This window comes from Drosophila arizonae, chromosome 4, assembly GCF_054131065.1.
Source record: "Drosophila arizonae isolate 15081-1271.41 chromosome 4, UAZ_ARI_1.0, whole genome shotgun sequence".
Taxonomy (NCBI): Eukaryota; Metazoa; Arthropoda; class Insecta; order Diptera; family Drosophilidae; genus Drosophila; species Drosophila arizonae.
Window position 1 is genome coordinate 27,015,815 of NC_142924.1, and position 26,474 is coordinate 27,042,288.

The 26,474-nt window shown below is 38.7% G+C and overlaps 1 long non-coding RNA gene across 1 annotated transcript; it reads right to left on the bottom strand.

The window, feature by feature from the left end:
• Positions 1–1,848: 1,848 nt before the first annotated feature.
• Positions 1,849–25,522, bottom strand: LOC149269515 (uncharacterized). Its single transcript, XR_016269614.1, has 2 exons — positions 24,348–25,522; positions 1,849–5,466 (listed from the first exon to the last, which is right to left on the bottom strand). It is a non-coding gene; the product is annotated as an uncharacterized LOC149269515 (long non-coding RNA).
• Between the last annotated feature and the right edge of the window lie 952 nt (positions 25,523–26,474).

Here is a 26,474-nt window from a genome sequence, read left to right on the forward strand (position 1 = left end):
CCTCACCCTCACATTTATAAAAAGCGTATTTCAAATACTAAAGACTTGTGCTTTGGCAAGTGCCCGCATATTATTGTTATAATTACGATCTAAAAGTTTCATGAAGATTGTATATCCACAAAAAAATTATTAACCCTCTAACGCTCATAAGTGTCTTGAGACACTTATTTTATTTTTAAATTTAAAAAAAAAAGGGAGCTTTTTTGTCTTTCAAATATTGCTTGATCGTTAATAAAACATTCAAATTTACTGAGAAAAAAGCTTTAAAAGCTCTCCAGTGCTTTAAACGGTACTTTTTATTTTCATAAACACAAAACATATGTTTTTTCGCGCGTGTAAATTGATCTGCTGCATGTGCTGTTGTGCAACAATTATTTTACAAAATCTGTGAAAGCAATCCATTTAAAAAAATTTTTTATTGGAAGGTATGTTTATTTACAATTAAAACTAGTTTACAAAAATAAAAATAAATAAAAAATGTGCGTTGTAGCTTAAAAACAGTGATAAGTGTCTTGAGACACTTTTGGGGCTGCAAGCAACTTTTTTTACCAGCAGCTATTTCACAACTGCTTGCAATTTTGTGTGTACACTTATTCATTATATGGATTGTTTTACTAGAAACTGACATATTAACCATATAAAGATGGCAAACCGGGTACGATTCAAATTATCCGATTTAACTGATGAACAGTTGTTGGAATTGTTTGAGAATGTCCCTTCCGATGCAGAGTTATCCGAGTCAAGTGACGACGAGGAAGATGACTTAAATGTGGCAGAAACTCTAATAGCTGCTGTGGAGGATATTAGCACAATATCATTTGCTTGTAATGATGAAGAGAATGTGCCTGATAATGGTCAGTCTGAGCCTATTAGGAAATCCCTGAAAAGACAACGATCGCCACTACCAACTATTAAAGGTATAACATGCGTGGCTTTGCCATCTTCTGGTGGCTTTACTGGTGCTGGTAAGACAACAACATTGCGATATATTATTTTATATTATGTGATTAGTTAATTAATGTCTTTTAGGTATTGAATCAATAGCAAAGGAGCCGAGCAAAATTTTGTGGCGACAGCAATTTATGCAATTGCATGTAAACAATGTTGCTTTTCAAGGCGACTCTTCATTGCCGGCTGAAATAATGAATCTCAAAACTCCTTCAGAGATATTTCGTTATTTTTTTGATGCCAAAATCATGGATATGATAGTGGAAGAAACCATGCGCGCAGCTTTAGTGGAGAACATATCAACAAGATTCCAAATGAACATTGAAGATGTTCATCATTATATAGGAATTTTGATATATATGTCAATATATCGCTACCCGAGTATGAGAAGCTACTGGGGAAGAAATGCCTTTTTACCCATTGCATCCAGTATGAACCGCACAAAATTTGAGACAATTAAACAGCACCTGTCATTACGTGATGAAAGCCAGCGGATCAAAAAGGGACAACCAGGCTACGATCCATTATTTCGCACTAGAAGACTTGTCGATTATCTTAATACAAGATTTGACTCAGTGCCAAAGCAACCACGCCTCTGTGTTGACGAACAAATGTGTAGCATAAAGATGAAACATCACTTACGACAATATATGCCCAATAAGCCATACAAATGGGGTATTAAGCTGTTCGTTTTGTGTGATTCATATGGCTATGCATACCGATTCGAAATTTATAGTGGAGCAGGCGATAACATTGTCTTACCTGGTCACCCAGATCTTGGTGCTTCGGCCAACATAGTAGTACGTTTGACCAAAACAGTACAAAGCTTTAAGCACCACATCGTCTACTTTGATAATTTTTATACCTCTTTGCCTCTAATGGTATATTTGCGAGCAAAGGGTATTTATAGCCTTGGCACAGTACGTGCGAATCGAATCCCCAATTGCAAGCTACCTGACGATACAATCATTAACAAAAAGCCGAGAGGGTTTTCGACTGAGTTCGTAGGCACGTCATACGGGGTAGAAGTCAGTAATGTACTTTGGAAGGATAACAAGGCCGTTCGCTTATTGTCAACTTACGTAGGTGTTAAACCGTTTGCTACGGAAAGTTTAAGTGAAAGAACACTTAAGATTGACCGTTATGACAGGAAGAAAAAGCAACATATTGAAATTGACTGTCCGCAAATAATTCGGGAATATAACTCACATATGGGCGGCGTTGATCTTATGGATGGACTTATGGGCCGTTATCACATCAAAGCTAAAACCAAAGATGCTGCTACTCGAATTTTTTATCATTGTATTGATATGGCAGCAACAAATGCTTATATTCTTTATAGGCGAATTCAAAAACAAAACGCAATCAGTGACAAATTGATGGAACTTCCCGATTTTCGCGAGTTAATCGCTGAAGGATTGGTGGCTTTTAGAAATAAAGCCCACGCAGGTCGTCCAGTCAGTACCGTATCTCTACAAGACCAGATGCAGTCACCATCTTTGCGAACAGATCGGTCACCTTTTTCACAATCCCCACGGGCCCGACCATCACAGCTTGAGCTTAAACTTGGAAAAAAAACTTTACACCCAATAGCGGAATTACGTTTTGACCAAGTCAACCACTTCCCAAATTGGTTGGATCGGGACAATAAGAGACGGTGCAAGCTCTGTAAATCATCACAAACGCAATGCATTTGTGAAAAATGTAATTTACATCTATGCTGCACATCAACAAAAAATTGTTTTAAAACATATCATATGAATAATAAAAATTAACATTTCTATTAAATACGTTTTTTTTTTACTCTTAGATGCCCAAGAGTGTCTTGAGACACTTATTACCTTTTTTGCACCTGACGGCTAAACAAAAACTTCTATATTTTTTCTGAGTTCATTTTTGAGTTTAGAAGCCTAAATTTACTTAAAAAAAAATTGTTCCAATTATTTTCCTCCAATAGTTAAGAAAACAGCATTAGAGGGTTAAACAATTAAGTTCTCATAGTAAGCGCACACTGCTGCCCAGGCGTGTTTATGCGAGGGTGCTTGTGTTCGTGTATGTGAGTATGTGTCTGTATATGTGTGCGTGTGTATGTGTGTGTGTGCCGAAAAGAAGTGCAGAATGACTAGAATATCAGATTAGAGGGTTCAGGGTTCTCCTAGTCGAGCAGTCTCGACTAGAGTTTTCTTGCTTTTATTCTCATTCTGTGTGAACCACTAACCAGAGAACAAATAGACTGGCCACGTGGTCTAAAGCGTTTTGAACGCTTTCTTTCGAGCGTTGAGTCCCACACAACTTCGTATTTGCTCGGCTTCTCACTTTTAGGCTTGGTCTACGAAAATATACGAAAGCGCAAACATTTCGCTTCGTGCGCTCTGCCGAGATGGTCGGCTGTTGAACAGAAGATCCCTCTATATTCAATGTTCCCTTCCTCTCTCTCTCTCTCCGTCTCTCTCTCTCGATGCTCTCTGCTCCCTCTAATATGTATACGTTATTATGTAAAGCTTTATAAATCCAAAGTGACATTCGATACAGGGGCTTAAATACTATCACTCGAAGCTTTGTTCCCACAAAGCTAATCTCAGCTGATAGCACTATCATTGAATCTCCCTGTGGTTATCACTCGACGCTTTGTCCCCACAAAGTTATTCTCAGCTGACAGCCCAAACGTAATATATCTATGTGGTTGCTGACGTGGCGTCCGATTATTGGCTTTATCTCTTGGAGCAGATCGCGTGGCCGACTGTATCAAAAAGAACTCACCTAAGAGTAACACGCACAAGCTGTTGCTAATAGCTATTAATTAGAATAAAGTCGAGCTTATACAAATCTTTTGTGGATCGCTAAATAAAGCCTCCACACTACAAAATAAAATAATTTTTATGTATGTATGCATGTGAGCACAAGAAGGAGCTCGCAAAAATAGATATTTCTTCGCAGCAAGACCCATGTCTTCCCTTCTGAGTGAAGAGTATTCTGAACTATTCAAACCGTTCGCCATGCTCGCGCAAATAGTTTGTCATTATTTGTGGGAAGGGTATGAAAGCGTTACTGCGCATAAAGAAAATGATTTCGCGACGAGAATTCACACATATTCTGTCCCTTGTTACATGTACTATGAGCACTTGTATGCCTGTGTGCCTATGCTCGAAGCTCTGGCTGCCTGTGCTCACATACATATGTATATACATTTGAATGTGTGAACGCATGGGATGAGATGCCCATTATTATGGGATATCACTTGTAAAAGCGCGGTTCAAAGAGTTCGGAATACTCTTCACTCAGAAGGGAAGACATGGGTCTGCTGCGAAGCATTATCAATTTTTGTGAGATGCTGCTTTTGCTCACATGCATACATACATATGCATATTTGAGAGAGCAGAGAGCATCAAGAGAGAGAAATAGAGAGAGAGAGAGAGAGAGAGAGAGAGAGAGAGAGAGAGAGAGAGAGAGAGAGAAAATTGAGCATAAAGGCATCTCAGTCGAGCGCACGAAGCGAAATGATTGTGCTTTCGTATGTTTTCGTAGCCCGAACCTAAAATAAAGAGCCGAGCAAATTCGAAGTGGTGTGGGTGATAACTTCCGAAAAATAGTGTACAAAACGCTTTACACTACGTGTCCGGTCTATGTGTTCTCTGGTTAGTGGTTCTATTGTTAGTGATAGAGTTTATCAGCAAACCAATTATTTTATTTTTAAGATTCATACTATGAATCTTTAGGATATAAGATTTTTGCATCCCATTTTTTCCACTTTCAAATGATTCAGGATATAAACACAAATCGGGAAGAAAGTATTGCGCATTCGGTTACGTGAACATTAATTATGTGGCATACTTAAATACTATTAGCATTTCAAAAATTTTATTGGTAAACTCAATAATATATAAATCAAAGTTAAACTAACATGTTTACATTACTAACGTAGAATTCATAAATATTATCAACGAACTTTATGTTCTCAACCATTTTTGTACTTTTTTCCAATACCATTAGCTTAAGGTTGTTTATTAGGAATGTAAATCGTTTCGTCTAATTTTTCAGCTCGAGGAGCTCGTTCTCCGTTTTAATATCTTCTGCTTAGGCTTCAATATTAAGTTGCAACTTTCCCACGGAAAAGTCCATATCTCTATTCGAATACCTCTCATTTTGTAATTAAGGATGTCAATTTCTCACGTAAACTATTGTTGTTGAGCAGATTTTTGCGTCGGCGTCGAATGCAATTGTTGTCGATAAATGTTTCAGATATCTTTTTCCTTTGACGGTGCTTGTTTTAAAGAAATTCATTTGTATGTGGGTTTTCGTACTGTTTCGTACTGGTAATATTACCCATATTGTAACGTGTTTCCTTTTTCGACGAAAATAAATTCGTTTTATCGTTAGTCTCAATGGTTAAATTCAAAATCCCTTTCATCCATTTAAAATTGAAAACCGTGGGGAAAATTTCATAAAGTCAAGTAATAGCGATTTTATTCTTGATTTCGATTCCTTTACATATGGACGGTGTTTGAGCGACAGACACAACTATAAAATGGAAAAATATGAATATATGTAAAATAAAATATAAATATAAATAAACATTTTCATTTAACCAATATTAACCCAAAAATTAGCGAAATTTTTTTAAGTAAAGTGAATTGTGAAAGTGAGTTTACGCATGTATACCAAACACTAGGTTTCAGAGATTGAAATAAAAACCAATTTTTTTAGCGTCAATGTTAAAATAGACTAAGGCCATATTTTTATACCCTGAACCCATTTTCAATGGGAAATCAGGGTATAATGCTGTTGTTGAAATGTATGTAACAGACAGAAGGAGGCGTGGCAGACCCCTTAAAGTATATATATTCTTGATCAGGGCGACGGCCTGAGTTGACTTAGTCCTGTCCGTCTGTCTGTGTGTCCGTATGCTTAAACGCGTCGATTTGAGAAGATATAAGAGCTAGAGATTTCAATTTTTTTAAATGTCCGTATATACAACGCGGATATCGAGTTTATCATTAAAAATCCATAACTCATCCCGATCTTTTTTTATCGATAAAAAACCTTATCGAAAACCAGTTATAAAATTATATCTTCTACACCGTTATTGCTAGAAGCTTCAAATTTTTAATGTATGCTTATATATATCCATGTTATAATCATAATCTAAAAGTTTCATGAAGATCGTATATCCAAAAAAAAGTTATTAAACAATTGAGTTCTCATAGTAAGCGCACACTGCCGCCCATGTGTGTTTATGCTTGTGTGTGTATGTGTGTGTAAATGTTTATGTGTATGTGTGTGTGTGTGTGTGTGTGTGTGTGTGTGTGTGTATGTATGTATGCCTGTGTGTGCGTGCGTGCTTGTGTGTGTGTGCGTGTTTCTTGAGTAAGCTGAAAGACGCGAAAAATTATTGAAATAGCTATTACTCCAAGGGTTCAGGGGATCTCGTAGTCGAGCAGTCTCGACTAGAGCTTTCTTACTTGTTATACCCTGAACCCATTTTCAATGGGAAATCAGGATCTAATGGTTTTGTGAAATGTATGTAACAGGCAGAAGGGGGCGTGGCAGACCCCACAAAGTGTATATATTCTTGATTAGGGTGACGAGCTGAGTAGATTTGGCCCTGTCCGTCTGTCCGTATGTATGAACGCGTCGATTTCAGAAGATATAAGAGCTAGAGACTTCAAATTTTTTTTAAAATGTCCGTAATTACAGCGCGCATATCAAGTTTATCATTAAAATTCGTTAACTCATCCCGATCTTTTTTTATCGATAAAAAACCTTATCGAAAACCAGTTATAAAATTATATCTTCTACACCTTTATTGCTAGAGTCTCCAAATTTTTAATGTATGCTTATATGCAATTTATACAATTTCGGTTTTTGTTTACCCTTCACCCCTATATTCACCCCCTCACCATCATATTTGTAAAAGCCGTATTTCAAATACAAGAGACTTGTTCTTTGGCAATTACATGCATATTCATGTTATAATCATAATCTGAAAGTTTCATGAAGATCGTACGTCCATAAAAAAAATTATTGAACAATTAAATTCTCATAGTAAGCGCACACTGAAGCTCAGCGTGCTTAAGCGTGGATGCCTGTGCGCGTGTATATGTGTGTGTGTATTTTCGTTTATTTACAATCTTATTATACTACAAGATGCAAGTTGAGTGGTGGCTCGGATAGCGCGCGATGCTTGCGGGACGGCCGTAAAGCATTGCTTCGCAAGCACTATGCGCTACCTTAGCCTGGTACAGCTCGTCTTCTTATTCGCTCGACTCTGCGCAGCACCATCATCACTGTGTCCGCGAAGGTGCTTCTTAGTTCCCAAGCTTCCTCCGATTCCAGCATGGTGTTGACTATGTTGTCCACTCTGATGGAGCGGCCCAGTGCCACTTCTAGACGATGCCTCTCCTCCAAGAAAAATCCATATACAACAAGTAAGAAAATTCTAGTCGAGAATGCTCGACTAGATACTACCCTGAACCCAACAAATAAAAATGCTCATTTAGTATGGCTGAAATTTCAATTTCGATGTATTAAAAAATGTAAATCAAATACCAAACTCATTTAATAAAATATAAAAATATCGGGATTCGAACCGCGACTTCTCGATCAAGCGTCATGCAGCTAACACACTAGGCCACCCCACTCCTGCTAGTGGCGCTGGCAAAACTCAAATAGATTCACTGTTGCTGCGCCATCTACCAAAACTAAACGAAACTAACAGCTGATGTGATTCAACGAATGTTTTTGTTGTAGCTGCTGCACGTGCGTTTGTTAATTGGCCAAATATTAGTTTATTTTTTTATTAATTTTTGACTGAACGGAATTTAATGAAACTTTCAGCATATGATCTACATATTATATTGAATATTTGAGAAATTTAAAAAAAAGAAAAATCATTCACAATTAGCTATAGTGGCATCTGATTTGAACTTGAATGTTTTTACTCGATAAAAACATAACGGGATGATTTATCGAATTTTAAAAGCAAACTCGACGTCCGCGCTGTATAAACGGTCATTTAAAAACAAATTCAAGTCTCTAGCTCTTATATCTTCGGAAATTGACGCGTTCAAACATACGGACAGACGGACAGACAGACAGACGGACAGGGCCAAATCGACTCAGCTCGTCGCCCTGATCAAGAATATATATACTTTGTGGGGTCTGCCACGCCTCCTTCTGCCTGTTACATACATTTCAACAAAACCATTATACCCTGATTTCCCATTTTCAATGGGTTCAGGGTATAAAAAGGATGTTGTTGTCGTCTTCCACACGCCCTCGCCCGCACCAGGGGAACTCATCAGTTTCCTCGTGACCAAAGCGCTTCAAATAGCTCCGAAAGCATCCATGGCCCGAGAGGATCTGCGAAAGATAGAAGTTAACCTTGCCGTGTTTGCGGTTAACCCATGGTTCGAGATCCGGGATGAGCTTGTGCGTCTACCGCCCTTTAGCTGAGCTATTCCAATTTCTTTGCCATCGTGCAATGCTGTTTGCTCTGATATCGTTGAGTCGCGCAGGCGCGTGCGAATTCCGCTCCACGGCTTCGGCGACCAAGTACTCCAGTGGTACCATACCAGGTATGACGAGCGCCGCGTCATCGGAGATAGTCCTGAAAGCGCAGCTGACTCTGATTGCGCTCAGTCTGTAGATCGCGCAAATGCCCCGGCAGTAGCTCGGCGTTGCCATCGCTCTTGCCCATATTGGCGTAGCATAGAGGATGACAGACCTAATGACGCTCATTAAGAGGAGACGTCGTTGCTGTTTAGGTCCCCGCGTGCTAAGCATATTTCTTGAGAGAGCTCTACAAGAATCAGCTGCCTTTTTATGCACATATTCTAAGTGCTCGCGGAAAGTTAATCTTGTGTCTATCATGACGCCAAGATACTTTATCGCCGTCTTTGATTCAATGGTGACGCTGCCGATCTTTATATTGGCAGTTTCCACTCTTTTGCGACTGCTGACTAGTACAACTTCGGTCTTGTGTGCCGCTAGCTCGAGCCCAGCTCCTGTCAACCAGCTTCGTATGCGATTGATACTTTCGCTGCACATATCCTCTGTATCTTTGAGCTCCTTTCCTATGGCTACGACAGCTACATCATCAGCAATGCCAATGGTGTGCGCGCCTGCTGGTAGTTCCAAGCGCAGTACGCCGTCGTACATGATGTTCCATAGGAGAGGCCCCAGCACTGAGCCTTGGGGTACTCCAGCTGACACTGTATGAGTTTGGGGACCCTCACTCGTGTTGTATACCAGTGTTCTTCCTCTGAGTAGCTCTTTATTATTTCTTTTAGATATTTAGGGATATTATATTGTGACAGCGCATTCAGTATCATATCCCAACTAGCTGTGTTGAAGGCGTTTTTAACGTCCAGGGTCGCGATGATGCAGTATTGCTTCGTCCCTTGCCTCCATCTGGTGCCTTGGATGGTGGAAGTTGCCAGGCCAACAACTTTTTCTAGAGCATCTGTTGTTGACCGGGCCTTCCGGAATCCAAATTGATTTGGTGATAGACCTCCGGCGCTAACAATAGCAGTCTCCAGTCTAGAGCAGATCAATTTCTCAAACACCTTTCCTATGGTGTGTAAGAGGCAGATCGGCTTGTATGAAGATGGCTCGTCTGGTGGTTTGCCAGCCTTGGGTAGCAATACCAGGTTCTGGGTCTTCCATTTTGCAGGAAACGTCTCTTGTAGTAAGTATTCGTTGAATAATTCGGCGAACGTACTAGGGTGCAAGGCGAGGGCTAGCCCTGGAGCTGTGTTGGTTCTAAGACCTCTGAGAGCTACTAAGATTTCTTCGTCTGCAACTAAAACAATTTGAGTGCTCGTTAAGCCCTGATTAGCAGACTCGGACTCCGGGGCAAGGAAAGCATTCTCTTTTGCTTGCCCGAATGGCCTTCTTCAACTGTCTTCTGGCTGCCTGATAAGCTAATTGTTTTTCGAAAAACGTAGGCCTACCCTGAGCCCGTTGTTTCTGCCTGGATGCATTTGCGTCGAATGTCACCTATTTGTGCATTCCACCAATACCTAGGCTCTTGTTGTCGCGTGAACTGCTTGCGGCGTAACATGCTGCTATTGCAGGCACTCTGTATTTGGGCTACCATTTGGCATGCTCTGGCCTCAGCATTACCAGTTGTACCCAGAGACTGAATGGCCTCTGAAAAGACCGCGGGGTCAAAAGTATCTAGCCGATACGACTCCCTCCACAAGGTTGACGCCCTGGCAGGTGGCTCACCTATTGTGAATAGAAGTGCCGTATGATCGCTGCCCGTATAGCTATCGCAATGGCTCCATGTTGCTCTCCGAAAGAGGGATGAAGTGACAAAAGTAATGTCGATAACAGATCCGTATCCCGCTCGACTGAAGGTGTACTCGTGGCCAGTGTTGAGCAGTGCAACATCTAGTGTCGCGAATATCTCCAGTAGGATACGACCTCTGGCGTTTGTTGTGAGGCTACCCCATTCTAACGCCCAGGAGTTAAAATCTCCAGCTATAATGGCCTTCCGACCCTTAGCATCCTCGGCAAGCTCATCGAGCGCCGTTGTGAAATCACTGAGCTGCATGCTGGGGGCCAGGTAGCAGCTGTAAAGCCATAGGCTACCGTATTGGCCACGTACGAACCCATTAAATGACTTAACATTCGAAAGAACATTCGTTGTGTTGCCACATACCCACAACACCGCTTTGCCTTTAGCATCCTAGGGCAGCTGGTTCTGCAGTGGTGAGGCTCACTGAGAAATGCTACGTCTATACATTTTTCCCTTATGATCTGCTCTAGAAGATCTTGGGCAGCAACACAAAGATTTAAGTTAAGCTGAAGGAACCTTAACATTTAAATTTACGAGCATCCTCGCAGTAGGATGGATGGTCCGTCTGCTTTTCACCTTTCCGGACGCATAGGCTACATTTTGGTGGCTTAGTGCATGATTTTGCACTGTGACCCATCTCTCCACACCTGAAACAGGCGCCCTTTAGGTCACAGTCGCTGCCACAGTTTGCTGCCATATGACAGTAATCGAGGCACTTGAAACAGCGTTTAGGCTGTTCCACGGCTCGGATACGGCATACAACCCATCCAATTCTAATTTTGGACAGCTGGAGCAGAGTTTTAGCTTTCCAAATTGGAAGAGCAACCGTAGCTCTTTGCTGTCCACCAAAAGCCGGTCGAAGCGACTTGATAGCCTCAATGGGGAGTGAGCTATCCTTCAACTCCGACCTAATTGACTCCAAGATCTCCTCTTTTTTTCCGCCCTCTGTTGTTGCTGCGGTGATCGCTGCAACGAGGAACGACGCGCGAAAACTTGCAGCTCGTCCTCCATCCTGGCATTCATTTTTTGCTCCGACTACAACGACGTGAAGCCTGTAGTGGGCAATGGCTACTAATATAATTTGAGTTCACAGACCGCAGTATCTTAAACTCAGCTTAACTACAGCAAGATCCCGAAAGTATGCACTACTTTTAGTAACTGCGTCTGCACTCCAGATGTTAAGTTGCTGTCTTTGCTAAGACTTATCAACTCACCAAAGTTAGTGAGCAGCTGATTATCCTTTGCAATCTCCAGTACTACTAACAGCTGTTAGAGTGAATGTACCTGATTTTTATACCCTAAACCCATTTTCAATGGGAAATCAGGGTATAATGGTTTTGTTGAAATGTATGTAACAGGCAGAAGGAAGCGTGGCAGACCCCAAAAAGTATATATATTCTTGATCAGGGCGACGACCTGAGTTGATTTGGCCCTGTCCGTCTGTCTGTCCGTCTGTCCGTATGTATGAACGCGTCGATTTCAGAAGATATAAGAGCTAGAGACTTCAAATTGTAAAATGTCCGTAATTACAGCGCGGATATCGAGTTTATCATTAAAAATCGATAACTCATCCCGATCTTTTTTATCGATAAAAAACCTTATCGAAAAGCAGTTATAAAATTATATCTTCTACACCTTTATTGCTAGTCTCCAAATTTTTAATGTATACTTATATGCAATTTATACAATTTCGGGTTTTGTTAAAATTTACCCCCACCTCTATATCAACCCCCTCACCATTACTTTTGTAAAAGGCGTATTTCAAATACTAGAGACTTGTGCTTTGTCAAATACATGCATATCCATAATATAATCATGATCTGAAAGTTTCATGAAGATCGTATGTCCACAAAAAAAAGTTATTAAACAATTAAGTTCTCATAGTAAGCGCTCACTGCGCGCATGCGTGTATGTGTGTGTAAATGTTGTATGTGTGTGTGTGTGTGTGTGTATGTATGCTTAAGTGTGCGTGTGTGTGTATGTGTGTGTGTGTGCGTGTTTCTTGTGTAAGCTGAAAGACGCGAAAAATTATTGAAATAGCTATTACTCCAAGGGTTCAGGGGATCTCGTAGTCGGGCACTTGTTACTTGTTATTAATTGCGCAAGTGTGACGCCTAGTGACAAAACTTTTCGCGCTTAAAAAAGAAAAGGAAAGAGAAAAGCCCTGACGCCAAAACAATGACGCTATTGCCCCCCTGTCTTGCACCACTGGATTCTACCACCGGGGTACTCCACGAACCGCCGCGCAGTGAGTCTCTGGTAACTTTCGAGGTCGCTGGGTACGTTGCGCCCACAGCACACACGTTTTCTTTAGATATTTCCACTTTCGCAGGGAAAAACTCGGAGCAAGCTATAGTCAACGATAGATCACAATAAGATCGACCGCACTCCACGAAAACGCAACTCGAACTTTTGTCTCTTGTGTGTGTATGTGAGCAAGTGTGTGTGTGTCTTGTGTAAGTAGAAAGACGCGAAAAATTATTGAAATAATCGAGCAGTCACGACTAGAAATTTCTTACTTGTTTAGTTATAAAATGATATCTCCAACAACTTTAAAGCTAAGGTCTCTAAATTTTTAATGTAGATTTATATCCAATTTATACGATTTCGGTTTTTGTTAAAATTTACCCCCCACCCCTGTATACACCCCCTCACCCACATATTTGTAAGAGGCGTATTTCAAATACTAGAGACTTGTGCTTTGGCACATTCACGAATTTCAATGCTATGATTACAATCTTCAAATTTCATGAAGATAGTTCATTGACAAGAAAAGTTATTAAACATATGCTTATGTGTGTCTGTGCGTGTGTTTCTTGTGTAAGCAGAAAAACGCGAGAAATTATTGAAATACCAATTCCTAGAACGGTTCAGGGGATTTCGTAGTCGAGCAGTCTCGACTACAGCTTTCTTACTTGTTTTTATTTTGCTAGTGGTGCATATTCAAGTTATACATATGTATGTATGTATGTACATATATCATTGAAGTATTAAACCAGAAACTACACACATACATACAATGGTTCACAGCCTAATTCAACCAGCACCTCAAAAAAAGTTTGCTGATCTATAAAATCTAAACTATTGGGGATTTTGAAAAAATTTATACGCAGGTTGTTAGTGTGATGTTTAAACTAATACAAAATCAATTTATTTATTTTTTAAATATTTTTTAAGATTTTAAATTGCTTAAAAACTAAAAAATGAGACCCAAACAATTCCACAGCTTATTTCAACCATAGACTTAGCTGCTTATTAAAGTCCGTTATTTCGCAATGCAGATGTAGATTCTTGTTATATGCTTTATTCAATGGTTTCGAAATGTGATGATATAAGTTTGTGTTGAATTTGGAGAGCTCAACTTGCAGAAAAGTGAATTTAGCAAAGTGGGACCACGCACAACTATTGAGCAGCGGGAACTTGTTCTTAAACTCTATGAAAATGACCATTCCCGTACAAAAATCGATGAGGTGGTTGGATCTAGTGATTCTACAGTTAAAAGCATCATATACCGATTTTTCCGTGAAAATAGAACCCACAATAAAGGTAGAAATGCTCCGAACAAAATTTTGAATCCCACGGATGAGCGCTGTATTGTGAGAAAAATCCGAGACTACCCAAGGCTATCGGTACGACAAGTGGCCAATTATGTTAAGGAAGAGTTGGCAAGTCATTCCACCCAGAAACTATTCGCCGTACGCTTCGGGAACATGACCTTAATGACAGAGTACCACGCAAGAAGCCCTTCATTAACGACAAAATAATGAAGTGTCGCCAAAAATTTGCCGAGGAGCACTTGCACAAGGACATTCGATTCTGGAACACTGTCATAGTTTGCGATGAGTCCAAATTCAATTTATTTGGCTTGAAATGGCTCTCATATTGTTGGCATAAGCCTAATACAGAGCTTGACACAAATAATTTGATGGCTATAGTAAAGCATGGCTGAGGTAACGTTATGGTTTGGGCCTGTATGTCCGCAGCCGGCATTGGGAACTTGGAGTTTATAGAGACTACGATGGATAAAGGCAAATATCTTGATATTGTGAAGTCTAATTTAATTCAAAGTGCTCAGAAACTGGGCATAAAGGATGACTTCAGATTTTACCAAGATAATGATCCGAAATGCACTGCGGAAATTGTCCAAACTTGGCTGATCTAGAAATGTTCCAACATTATGAGCCACTGGCCCAGTCATCAGAAATAAATATAATCGAAAATTGGTAGTTGATGTTGGAAATAAACATTCGAAAACACAAAATATCAAAGAAATTGGACCCAAAATCTGCATTGGTTGAGGAATGGGATAAAATTACTGCAGAAGTCACTTAAAAGTTGGTGGAATCTATCCCAAAAGGGTTTAAAATGGTAGTTAACCAAAAGGGCAGTCACAAACAAGTAAGAAGGCTCTAGTCGAGACTGCTCGACTAGGAGATACCCTGAACCCTCTAAGCTGATTTTCTAATCATTCTGCATTTTTATGCACACATACATACTTACTGCTAACTGCGTAGTAAGCAGCGACTGCGCTTGGGCTGCGCTGCAGTGTGGGCAATATTATGAGAATTTATTTGTCGAATAATTTCTTTTGTAGACATAAGATCTTAATGAAAAGCACAAGTCTCTAGTACTTGAAATGCGTTTTTTACAAATTGGGGGAGAAGGGGGCGTGGTATCCAAAATCTGTAAACTACAAAATTTTTGTATCGATTAACTTTATATACAACGCAAATTTGAAGACTCCAGGTCTAAAAGTGTTCAAATTATGCTAAAAAAACAAAATCAATTTTTCGATTATTCTCGATAAAAAAGTTATCGGATGAATTATCTAAAAAATAAAGCAAACTCGTACTGCGTATGGTACACACGAGTATGCATGCCAAATTTCAGCTCTCTAGCTCTTATAAGTTCTGAGATCGACGCACTCATACGGACGGACGGACGGACCGACGGACAGACGGACGGACGGACAGACGGCTATATCGACTCAGCTCGTCGCGCTGATCAAGAATATATATACTTTGTGGGGTCTGCCACGCCTCCTTCTGCCCGTTACATACTTTTTCACAAAACCATTATACCCTGATTTCCCATTTTCAATGGGTTCAGGGTATAAAAATATTAATTTTCTGTTATTTCAAAAAACACATAGTTAATGTGGTTTTGTTGAAATGTATGTAACAGGCAGAAGGAGGCGTGGCAGACCCCACAAAGTATATATATTCTTGATCAGGGTGACGAGCTGAGTTGATTTGGCCCTGTCCGTCTGTCTGTCTGTCCGTCTGTCCGTATGTTTGAACGCGTCGATTTCCGAAGATATAAGAGCTAGAGACTTCAAATCGATAACTCATCCCGATCTTTTTTTTTATCGATAAAAACCCTTATCGAAAACCAGTTATAAAATTATATCTTCTACACCTTTATTGCTAGAGTCTCCAAATATTTTATATATGCTTATATGCAATTTATACAATTTCGGTTTTTGTTAAAATTTACTCCCCACCTCTAAATTTACCCCCTCACCATCACGTTTGTAAAAAGCGTATTTCAAATACAAGAGACTTGTTCTTTGGCAATTACATGCATATTCATGTTATAATCATAATCTGAAAGTTTCATGAAGATCGTATGTCCACAAAAAAAGGTTTTAAACAATTAAGTTCTCATAGTAAGCGCACACTGCAGCCCATGCGTGTTTATGCGTGGGTGCTTTTGTGGGTAGGTGTTTGTGTATGTGTGTGTATGTGTTTGTGTATGTGTGTGTGTATGTGAGTGTGTGTATGCGTTTGTGTCTGTATGCGTGTGTGTGTATGTATGCCTGTGTGTTTGTGTGTGTGTGTGTATGTTTGTTGTGTAAGCTGAAAGACGCGAAAAATGATTGAAATAGCTAACACTCCAAGGGTTCAGGGGATCTCGTAGTCGAGCAGTCTCGACTAAAGCTTTCTTACTTGTTTTATTTCATAAGTGGTTGAAATAAGCTGTGGAACTGTTTTGGTGTCATTTTTTAGTTTTTAATCAATTTAAAATATTAAACAAGTAAGAAAATTCTAGTCGAGAGTGCTCGACTAGATACTACCCTGAACCCAACAAATAAAAATGCTCATTTAGTATGGCTGAAATTTCAATTTCGATGTATTTAAAAATATAAATCAAATACCAAACTCATTTAATAAAATATAAAAATATTTTGAAACAATTAAAAAAAATTAACATCAGTTGCATCGATCGGGACTCGAACCGCGACTTCTCGATCGAGCGTCATGCAGCTAACACACTAGGCCACCCCACTCCTGCTAGTGGCGCTGGCAAAACTCAAATAGATTCACTGCTGCAGCGCCATCTACCAAAACTAAACGAAACTAGCTGCTGATGTGATTCTAAGAATCTACTAGAATAACCAAACTATTAAAAACGCACTTAAAGTATAGTTAAAATTTCAATTTCGGTGTATTTAAAAATATAAATTAAATAGAAAACTCATTTATGAAAATATAAAAATATTTTGAAACAATTAAAAAAAATTAACATCAGTTGCATCGATCGGGATTCGAACCGCGACTTCTCGATCGAGCGTCATGCAGCTAACACACTAGGCCACCCCACTCCTGCTAGTGGCGCTGGCAAAACTCAAATAGATTCACTGCTGCTGCGCCATCTACCAAAACTAAACGAAACTAACAGCTGATGTGATTCAACGAATGTTTCTGTTGTAGCTGCTGCACGTGCGTTTGTTAATTGGCCAAATATTTGATTATTTTTTATTAATTTTTGACTGAACGGAATTTAATGAAACTTTCAGCATATGATCTACATATTATATTGAATATTTGAGAAATTTAAAAAAAAGAAAAATCATTCACAATTAGCTATAGAGACATCTGACTTTAACTTGAATGTTTTTACTCGATAAAAACATAACGGGATGATTTATCGAATTTTAAAAGCAAACTCGACGTCCGCGCTGTATATACGGTCATTTAAAAAAAAAAAAATTCAAGTCTCTAGCTCTTATATCTTCGGAAATCGACGCGTTCAAACATACGGACAGACGGACAAACGGACAGACGGACAGACAGACAGACGGACAGGGCCAAATCGACTCAGCTCGTCGCCCTGATCAAGAATATATATACTTTGTGGGGTCTGCCACGCCTCCTTCTGCCTGTTACATACATTTCAACAAAACCATTATACCCTGATTTCCCATTTTCAATGGGTTCAGGGTATAAAAAATAAATAAATTGATTTTGTATTAGTTTTAACATCACACTAACAACCAGCGTATAAATTTTTTCGATACCCCCAATAGTTTAGATTTTATAGATCAGAAAACTTTTTTTGAGGTGCTGGTTGAAATAAGCTGTGAACCACTATATGTATGTATGTACATGTACATACATATGTATGTATGGAGTAACAAAGACAATGGTTAGGGGATGAGAATGGCGATGGTTGGTTCTGAACGCGAATTTAGCCTTTTCAGTCGCGTGTGGCGCCAGACGGACGAGAAGAAGCGAAAAAAGCCTATTATGCAATCACTGTCAACTATCGTTCATGCATTTGGGCCTAGTTTTTGAACCGCAGAATATGGTGCTAGGGTGGTAACGGGAAGTGTGGGCTTAGTGCATATTACCTCATTGTGCACACGGCTCCAAGTTAGCCAAGTATATAAAATGGCCATGTTGCCATCGTAGCTGCGCTCGATACCACGCCAACGTACCGTTATAATGAAATCGTTGTAGTCACGCAATTCCGTTCCAGAGTTTGACTCATGGTCGCCATCTTCCTTTTTTTTTTTTAACACAGAGAATGTAACAATAAAAAAACTAAGATAAGTAAGAGTGCTCTTGGAACTCAAGAGCTATACGAATTTAGGCTTTATATACAAAAATATACGTACTCATCCATACACATACATACGTTCTAGACTATTTTAACCCCTATTTGCTAATGCACAAATATCTAATAGTTAATTTATATTTTTATTTTTCATATTTGTATTAGCGCGAAAAATAGGAAAAATCTATATGCAATATTGCAATATTTCGTTACTTATTTATTTATTTATAACAGTTAACTATAATTAAAATTATGAGCTAACTTAACAATTAAAGCACTGGCTACTAAGGCCTTCGGCTTGCTTATATATATGTACTTCGTTACTTATTTTAGTTTTCTTGTCCTGTCAGTATCCTAATGTAAAATAAATAAATAAACCCGTGTAATTTCGCCAGAATAAATAAATATTAAAAATGCAGAAGTGAAACAATAACAAGTAAGAAGACTCTAGTCGAAACTGTTCCACTAGGAGATACCCTGAACCCTCCAATCTGATATTCTAATCACTCTGTACATCATTTAAGCACACATACGTACATACGCACGTATTAGAACGCGCTCTGCTAACTGCGCAGTAAGCAGCGACTGCGCTTGGGCTGCGCTGCAGTGTGGGCAATATTATACGAAGTTATTTGTTGAATAATTTTATTTCTAGACGTACAATCTTAATGAAACTTTCAGAAGTTAATCATAATATTCAAATGTATGTACATTCCAGAGCACTTAAAATACGCCTTTTACAAAGGTGATGGTGAGGGGGTGGATATAGGGGTGGGAAGTAAATTTTGACAAAAAGGAATTTCTATAAAGTACATATGAATATATATTTAAAACTTATCTTTAAAGATGTAGCAGATACAAATTTATTACTGGTTTTCGATAATGATTTTAATCAATAATAAAATATCGGAAGTAGTTATCGATATATAGAGAAAAACTCGCGCGGGGTATACACTGACCTTGGACAGACAGACGGACAGGGCCAAATCAACTCAGCTCGTCGCCCTGATCAAGAAGATATATACTTTGTGGGGTTTGCCACGCCTCCTTCTGCCTGTTACATACATTTCAACAAAACCATTATACCCTGATTTCCCATTTTCAATGGGTTCAGGGTATAATTAGGTTATGATGGCTGTAAGTAAAAGGCAGAAGGAGGCATGCTAGACTTCAGAAAGTGATCTAGTTCGACGACGAGCTGCGTCGATTCCGTCGACTTCGATTAAAAAATCGATATGTAATCAATACCAAAGTTTTGATATTAAATTAAATGTGATTCGTTGAGATTTTCTACATATTCTATACATATATAATTAATATGAAAGTGAAAGTGAAGTGAAGTGAAGTGAGGTATAGGTCGTTTGCTAATTGGATACACCAATTATGGGTTTTTGGAAGAATAAAAAAATATGTAAATGTATTAAGATTTCAGTCAAGCACAATGAAATGTGTCTTAATTTTTTATTAGCAAGTCAAGAAGAATATGATGAGTCCCAGAAAAAATGTGTATCAACTATTTCAATTTATTTTCAATTTTCTATATACTTCTATATATATAAAAGAGAGTTGTGTAAAAGTGTCCCGAGACTTATAACTTGATATGTGCTGGACCAATTTTCATGGTTTTAGATTTGTTGGACTTGTCTCCGCCACGAGTAGGATAGTAGATCTTAAAAATACTGAAAAAATTTGACGAATACTTGAAAAACGCGGTTTTTTCCTTAAGATTCAAATTTCCATTGATACGCAGTAGGCTTGATAACAGTGACAGTTTTCGGTCCTGCTCTCATATTATACAATAGTATAGAAGTAAATAAACAAATGTAGTCAGTCAGTCTCGGCACAGCCTCAGGCAAACCTGACTATTCATAAACAAGTAAGAAAGCTCCAGTCGAGACTGCTCGACTACTAGATACCCTGAACCCTCTAAGCTGATACTCTAATCATTCCGCACTTCTTTTATGCACACATACATACACATGCATCCACACGCACGCATAAGCCTGCGTTCTGCTAACTGCGCTGTAAGCAGCGACTGCACTTGGGCTGCGCTGCAGTGTGGGCAATATGAGAATTTATTTGTCGAATAATTTCTTTTGTAGACATACGATCTTAATGAAACTCTCAAAATGTAATCATATGGTAAATATGTGTGTACATTCCAAAGCACAAGCCTCTAGTATTTGAAATGCGTTTTTTACAAAGTGGGGGAGAAGGGGGCGTGGTATCCAAAATCTGTAAATTACAAAATCTGTGTATCGATGAACTTTATATACAACGCAAATTTGAAGACTCCAGGTCTAAAACTGTTCAAATTAGGCTAAACAAACAAAATCAATTTTTCGATTATTCTCGATAAAAAAGTTATCGGACGATTTATCGAAAAAATAAAGCAAACTCGTACTGCGTATGGCACTCACGAGTATGCATTCCAAATTTCAGCTCTTTAGCTCTTATAACTTCTGAGATCGACACACTCATACGGACGGACGGACAGACGGACAGGGCTATATCGACTCAGCTCGTCACGCTGATCAAGAATATATATACTTTGTGGGGTCTGCCACGCCTCCTTCTGCCTGTTACATACTTTTTCACAAAACCATTATACCCTGATTTCCCATTTTCAATGGGTTCAGGGTATAAAAATAAGCACATTTGATAAAAATAATACGAGTGCGTACAGAAACTAAATATCTCGAAAGTTCAGGTATTTTTTTGTCTCAAACATAAATTTGTGTAAATTATTTATATTTATATTTCTCGATTGTTTCATGTGGTTTTGTGCGAGGGCATATTCAGTATTACTATTAATAAAAATTCCGCGTCCTAGAAGATCTAATCTTTCCCGGCGGACCCATAATGCAATTAGGCATCGGAATATCGCGAGTCAATTATCTGACGAAGAACGAGAAAGGCGCCGCGTTAGTACCCAGCAAAGAAGGGGCTTAATTCGTGCTTCTCAAAGAGAGGCAGTCCGTGAAACGGCAATAAGAAATGGTTCAAGGATTGATTTGAATCGAGCAGCGTTTCGATATGATTGCACCATTGACTACAGCTTGAATCGTTTAGTTTGCATTGGTCCAATGGACGGTGTTTGCCACCCTTGTGGCGTATTGAAGTTTGCTGGTGAAACGCCCGGTTTGTGCTGCCTTAATGGTAAAGTGACATTGCCATTAGTGGTCCCGCCACCAGAGCCATTGCGTTCCCTGCTTTATGGCGAAACACTAGAATCACGACATTTTCTAGCGAACACTCAAAAATACAATGCCTGTTTCCAAATGACTTCATTTGGGGCGGAAATTATTGGAGACGGATATAATCCGACATTTAAAGTAATTTACGTTAAAAAATTTATTTTCTATAATAAAAAAAAAAAAATGATTTAAAAAAAAAAAATTTTTTTTTGAATAATGTAGTTTGTTAGATTTCTGTAAAAAGTGTTTGTAAATCTAACTATAACTATGGCCTTGAATTTAAAGATTCAAGGCCAGATTTGCCAACGCATTGGATCATTGCAACCTATTGAAGATGCACAGCACTAATTCTTGCAAATATACTTCATGGGCAATATGGAAGAACAATTTGACCGGCGTCAAGAAATGAACACAGCTATGAAAAGAGCAGTTCTCCAAGATTTGCAGCAAATGCTTCACGAACATCATATATTGGTCAAACTGTTCAAGACTGCTTTAGAGCGCATGCCAAGAGATGACTATAAAGTAGTAATCAGAGCAGATAAAAGACCAGCTGGAACACATGAACGCACATTTAATGCTCCAACAATCGATGAAGTGGCAATCCTGATTGTTGGTGAAAGCTTGAAAGCACGCGATATTGTGCTTACACGACGCAGTACTGGGCAACTACAAAGAATATCTGAAACGCACCGTTCATATGACGCTTTACAATACCCGCTGATGTTTTGGCAAGGAGACGATGGATATCACTTTAATATCAAAATGATTAATCCATTGAATGATAAAATCAATCATTGTTTTCATTTTAACTTTATATACATTTCATTCTTTTTGTTTTTGGTACACAAAAAAGTTATCACTCTTAATTTAGTAAAGAGTAGCTGTAAGAGTCGTAAACCTATTAGGGGTTCTAAAATACAATTTTTACTGTATTTGTTTCAGGTGAGGAAACTGCCAAGTAGGTTAGTTCGATGAATTATTGCGTATATTGTTTGATGATTCGTGATTGTATTATTGCATTACGTTCATAAAAGCCTAAATTAGTTCAGCTAAAAGGTAATACGACATTACTTACTGATTTTGATAAAAAAAATTTGAAAGCTCCGAAATTAAAGAACTTTTAGGGAAAATAACGTATTTTTCACCTATTCCTAAATTTTTCAGTATTTTTAAGATATATTCTGCTATTCGGGGCGGAGACAAATCCAACAAATCAAAAACCATGAAAATTGGTGCAGCAGATCTCAAATTATAAGTTTTGTAACAAACTCGACTTTGTTTTATATATATAGAGACTGTTAGGCGGTACGAAGTTCGCCGGGACAACTAGTATGTATATAAATATGTATGTATATACATATACATATGTATACGCTTGAGTAAAAATACAGTGCGGCGGATCGTCCAACTACAGGTTTTTCATTTGACCGCATATGAACTATGAAAAACAAGTAAAAAAGCTCTAGTCGAGACTGCTCGATATAATGGATATAATATCCCTAATTATCTAAATGAGATAATAAAGAGCGACTTCAGAGGGAGAACACTGGTATACAACACGAGTGAGGGTCCCCAAAGTCATACAGTGTCAGCTGGAGTACCCCAAGGCTCAGTGCTGGAGCCTCTCCTATGGAATATTATGTACGACGGCGTATTGCGCTTGGAAAATCCAGCAGGTGCGCACACCATTGGCTTTGCTGATGATGTGGCTGTTGTCGCCATAGGCAAGGAGCTTAAAGATACAGAGGATATGTGCAGCGAAAGTATCAATCACATACGAAACTGGTTGACAGGAGCTGGGCTCGAGCTAGCGGCACACAAGACCGAAGTTGTACTAGTCAGCAGTCGCAAAAGAGTGGAAACTGCCAATATAAAGATCGGCAGCGTCACCATTGAATCAAAGACGGCGATAAAGTATCTTGGCGTCATGATAGACACAAGATTAACTTTCCGCGAGCACCTAGAATATGTGCATATAAAGGCAGCTGATTCTTGTAGAGCCCTCTCAAGAATTATGCTTAACACGCGGGTACCAAAACAGCAACAACGTCTCCTTCTAATGAGCGTCATTCGATCCATCATCCTCTATGCTGCGCCAATATGATCAAGACCGATGGCAACGCCGAGCTACAGCCGGGGCATTTGCGCCGCCTACAGATTGAGCGCAATCAGAGTCTGCTGCGCGTTTAGAAAAGTCTCAGACGACGCGGCGCACGTCATAGCCGGTATGGTGCCTCTGGAGGACTTAGTCGCCGAAACCGTGGAACGGAATGCACACGAGCCTCTACGACGCAACGATATCAGAGCAAACAGCATCGAACGATGGCAAAGAAGGTGGAGCAGCTCAAATAAAGGGCGGTGGACGCATACTCTCATTACGGAACTTGAGCCATGGGTAAACCGCAGACCCGGCGAGGCTAATTTTTATCTTTCACAGATTCTTTTGACAAAAAAACAAAAAACGAAATGGTATAAAATGCATATAAGTATAAATATAACATATAAAGATGTAGGAGATATAATTTTAAAACTGATTTTCGATAAGGTTTTTATTAATGAAAAAAAAAAAAAAAACGGGATGCGTTATCGATTATTTGTGATGAACTCTATATCCACGCTATATATACAGACATTTTAAAATAATTAAAAATCTCTAGTTCTTATATCATCTGAAATCGACGCGTTCATACATACGGACAGACAGACTGGCAGGGCCAAATCGACTCAGCTCGTCGCATTGATTAAGAATATATATACTTTGTGGGGTCTGCCACGCCTCCTTCTGTTTGTTACATGCATTTCAGCAGAACCATTATACTCTGATTTCCCATTTTCATGGGTTCAGAAAATAAACAGGTGAAAGCTGTTCTTGAGAGTATTAGCTTTAGTAACATTTATTTAAAATTTATAATTTATTTTGCGCAGATTTATTCTGAATATTACATTTTGGCACCCGCAGAACCACAGAATATTATATAATCAACTGTGAATTCTCCCAGTGCCAAGATAAAATATCAGAACATTCGTTTCATCGGGATGATCATATATTATTGCCTTACCAATTGCTAAATTTTCTATTTAGTTCGAACTAGTTACTGATCACAATAATTTAAATAATAGTTCAATAGGCTCACGGTCTGGATATTACTTTGGATAAAAAATCTAGAGACTAGCTGCCTACTAGGTGCAGGACATGTTAATCCATTCAGCTTTGATACTTGACTGAAGTTCAAATTTGAATGTACAGCTGCGTCAAGTTCTTCTACAAGTCGACGTCAGCAGCGCCGCCAATTCGATAGTGGAAACTTCTTATATTTCTTCTAGATCTAGGCAGGTGTCATGCGCTTAGTTGCTGTCCTTGTTTTGCTGCAGGTGTAGAATGATTACCGCAGCATATGTGCATACCAGACGGTTCACACACACTAAAGCCCGCGGAGAGTCACGAGAGAGAGAGAGAGAGAAAGATAAAGAGAGAGAGAGATAGAGAGAGAGTGAGAGAGAAAGAGGGAGAGAGAAAAATAGAGTGAATGAGAGCTAGAGAAAGTGGACGAGACGGAGAGAGTTAAAGAGGTACATAAAGATAGAAATAGAACGATAGATTATTAGAGTGTATTGCTAGTGTTTTATGAATATTCTGTTGCAGTCCTATAGTCCGCTGGCTAGTTGCCATTGACAACTTGCGTTCGATGCACAACAAACAAAAATTACGATGACGTATCCTTGACAACGGCATGTGACTAACTAAAATTTTATTTGCTACTACACAAAACTTTAAAGCAATAGTAGGCAGCTACAAGCACGCACGCACACCTGCCATATATACAACATATGTGCACGCACACACATATATGGTATTATAAAAAGAGGGTAGTTAGGTTCTGTTTTCTACCGTCATCAGCGAATGTTGTGGCTAGCAGTAGCACTGAGCGGCTAAAAACAGGCCTGTCGTCGTTTTTGGCCAACCAGCAGCAACCACCAACCAAACGAAGTCGCGTTTCGTCGTATTAACAATTTCCCACTTGCCATACAGATAGGCGAACCACATGCGACCACTCCCTCAATCCACAGTAACTTTTTTCTAACTTTTTTCATTGCGTGCAACGGCTACTTTGACTATCACCACACCACTCAACTCCCTTTGATGTTATTAGTAGATATTCGTCTACCAAATACACAAATAGAAATACACAGGCGTTATTTGGTAAAAACAGATTGTTGATAAAATGTCAGGGAAACTAGCTGTATGTATATTAAATTTACTTAACTGGCAGGACCGAATTCTAGACTTCTTATATATATATGTATATATACATATATAAATATATATATATTTATATTTATATATGCATATGCAATGAAAACCAGCAATATGTACATACCCACATAAAATTTACTTTCAATAAATATAATATAAAAGTAACTTTGTTCTCCGGTATAAAAATCATATATCTAAATAAATAGTCTTTTCTTTACCAAATTATGACTTACAACTATCAATTCTATCATAAAGTCTCATGTATAACATGTTAATCCTTTCACAATCCTAGAGGTTCTGAAAGAAGGCTACGTCGGGAATCTTATGTGATTATCAGGGACCGCAAATAAGAGTTATGAATTTAAAAACAAGTAAGAAAGCTCTAGTCGAGACTGCTCGACTACGAGATCTATTGAGCCCTTCGAGCAACTGCTATTTTATGCCTCTTTCTGAAATTGTTACAGTCGTGCATTGCGAACTGCAGAATAATCATTCACATCCCAATTTTCGATTTGGTATAAATGTGTATCTACTCTTTTTGTGCAAATTAATAGACGATGCTGTAGTCACGTAATTTTTGATCAGTTTTTAGAACTTGTGACTTTAAATTTTGAACGAGGACACCCAAAAAATGTAAAAGTTACAGTGTAACCAGTTACTCAATTATCCAAGGGATAAGAATTTTAATTGACAACATTGAGTTAAGTTGCGAATGAATGGTAAGGATGCTCCATTTAATACCTACAAAAAATGTCGAAATTTGTTTTTTTGTAAAGTCTTCTTATATATGCGTATCATATATATAATTATGTATATATTATACTGTTCTGTTTGAGCCTTGAACAATAATATTTTAAAGTTGAATAACAACATAAATTTAAATATATACATATACCGAATTATTTATATGTACATATATAAAAGTTATCAA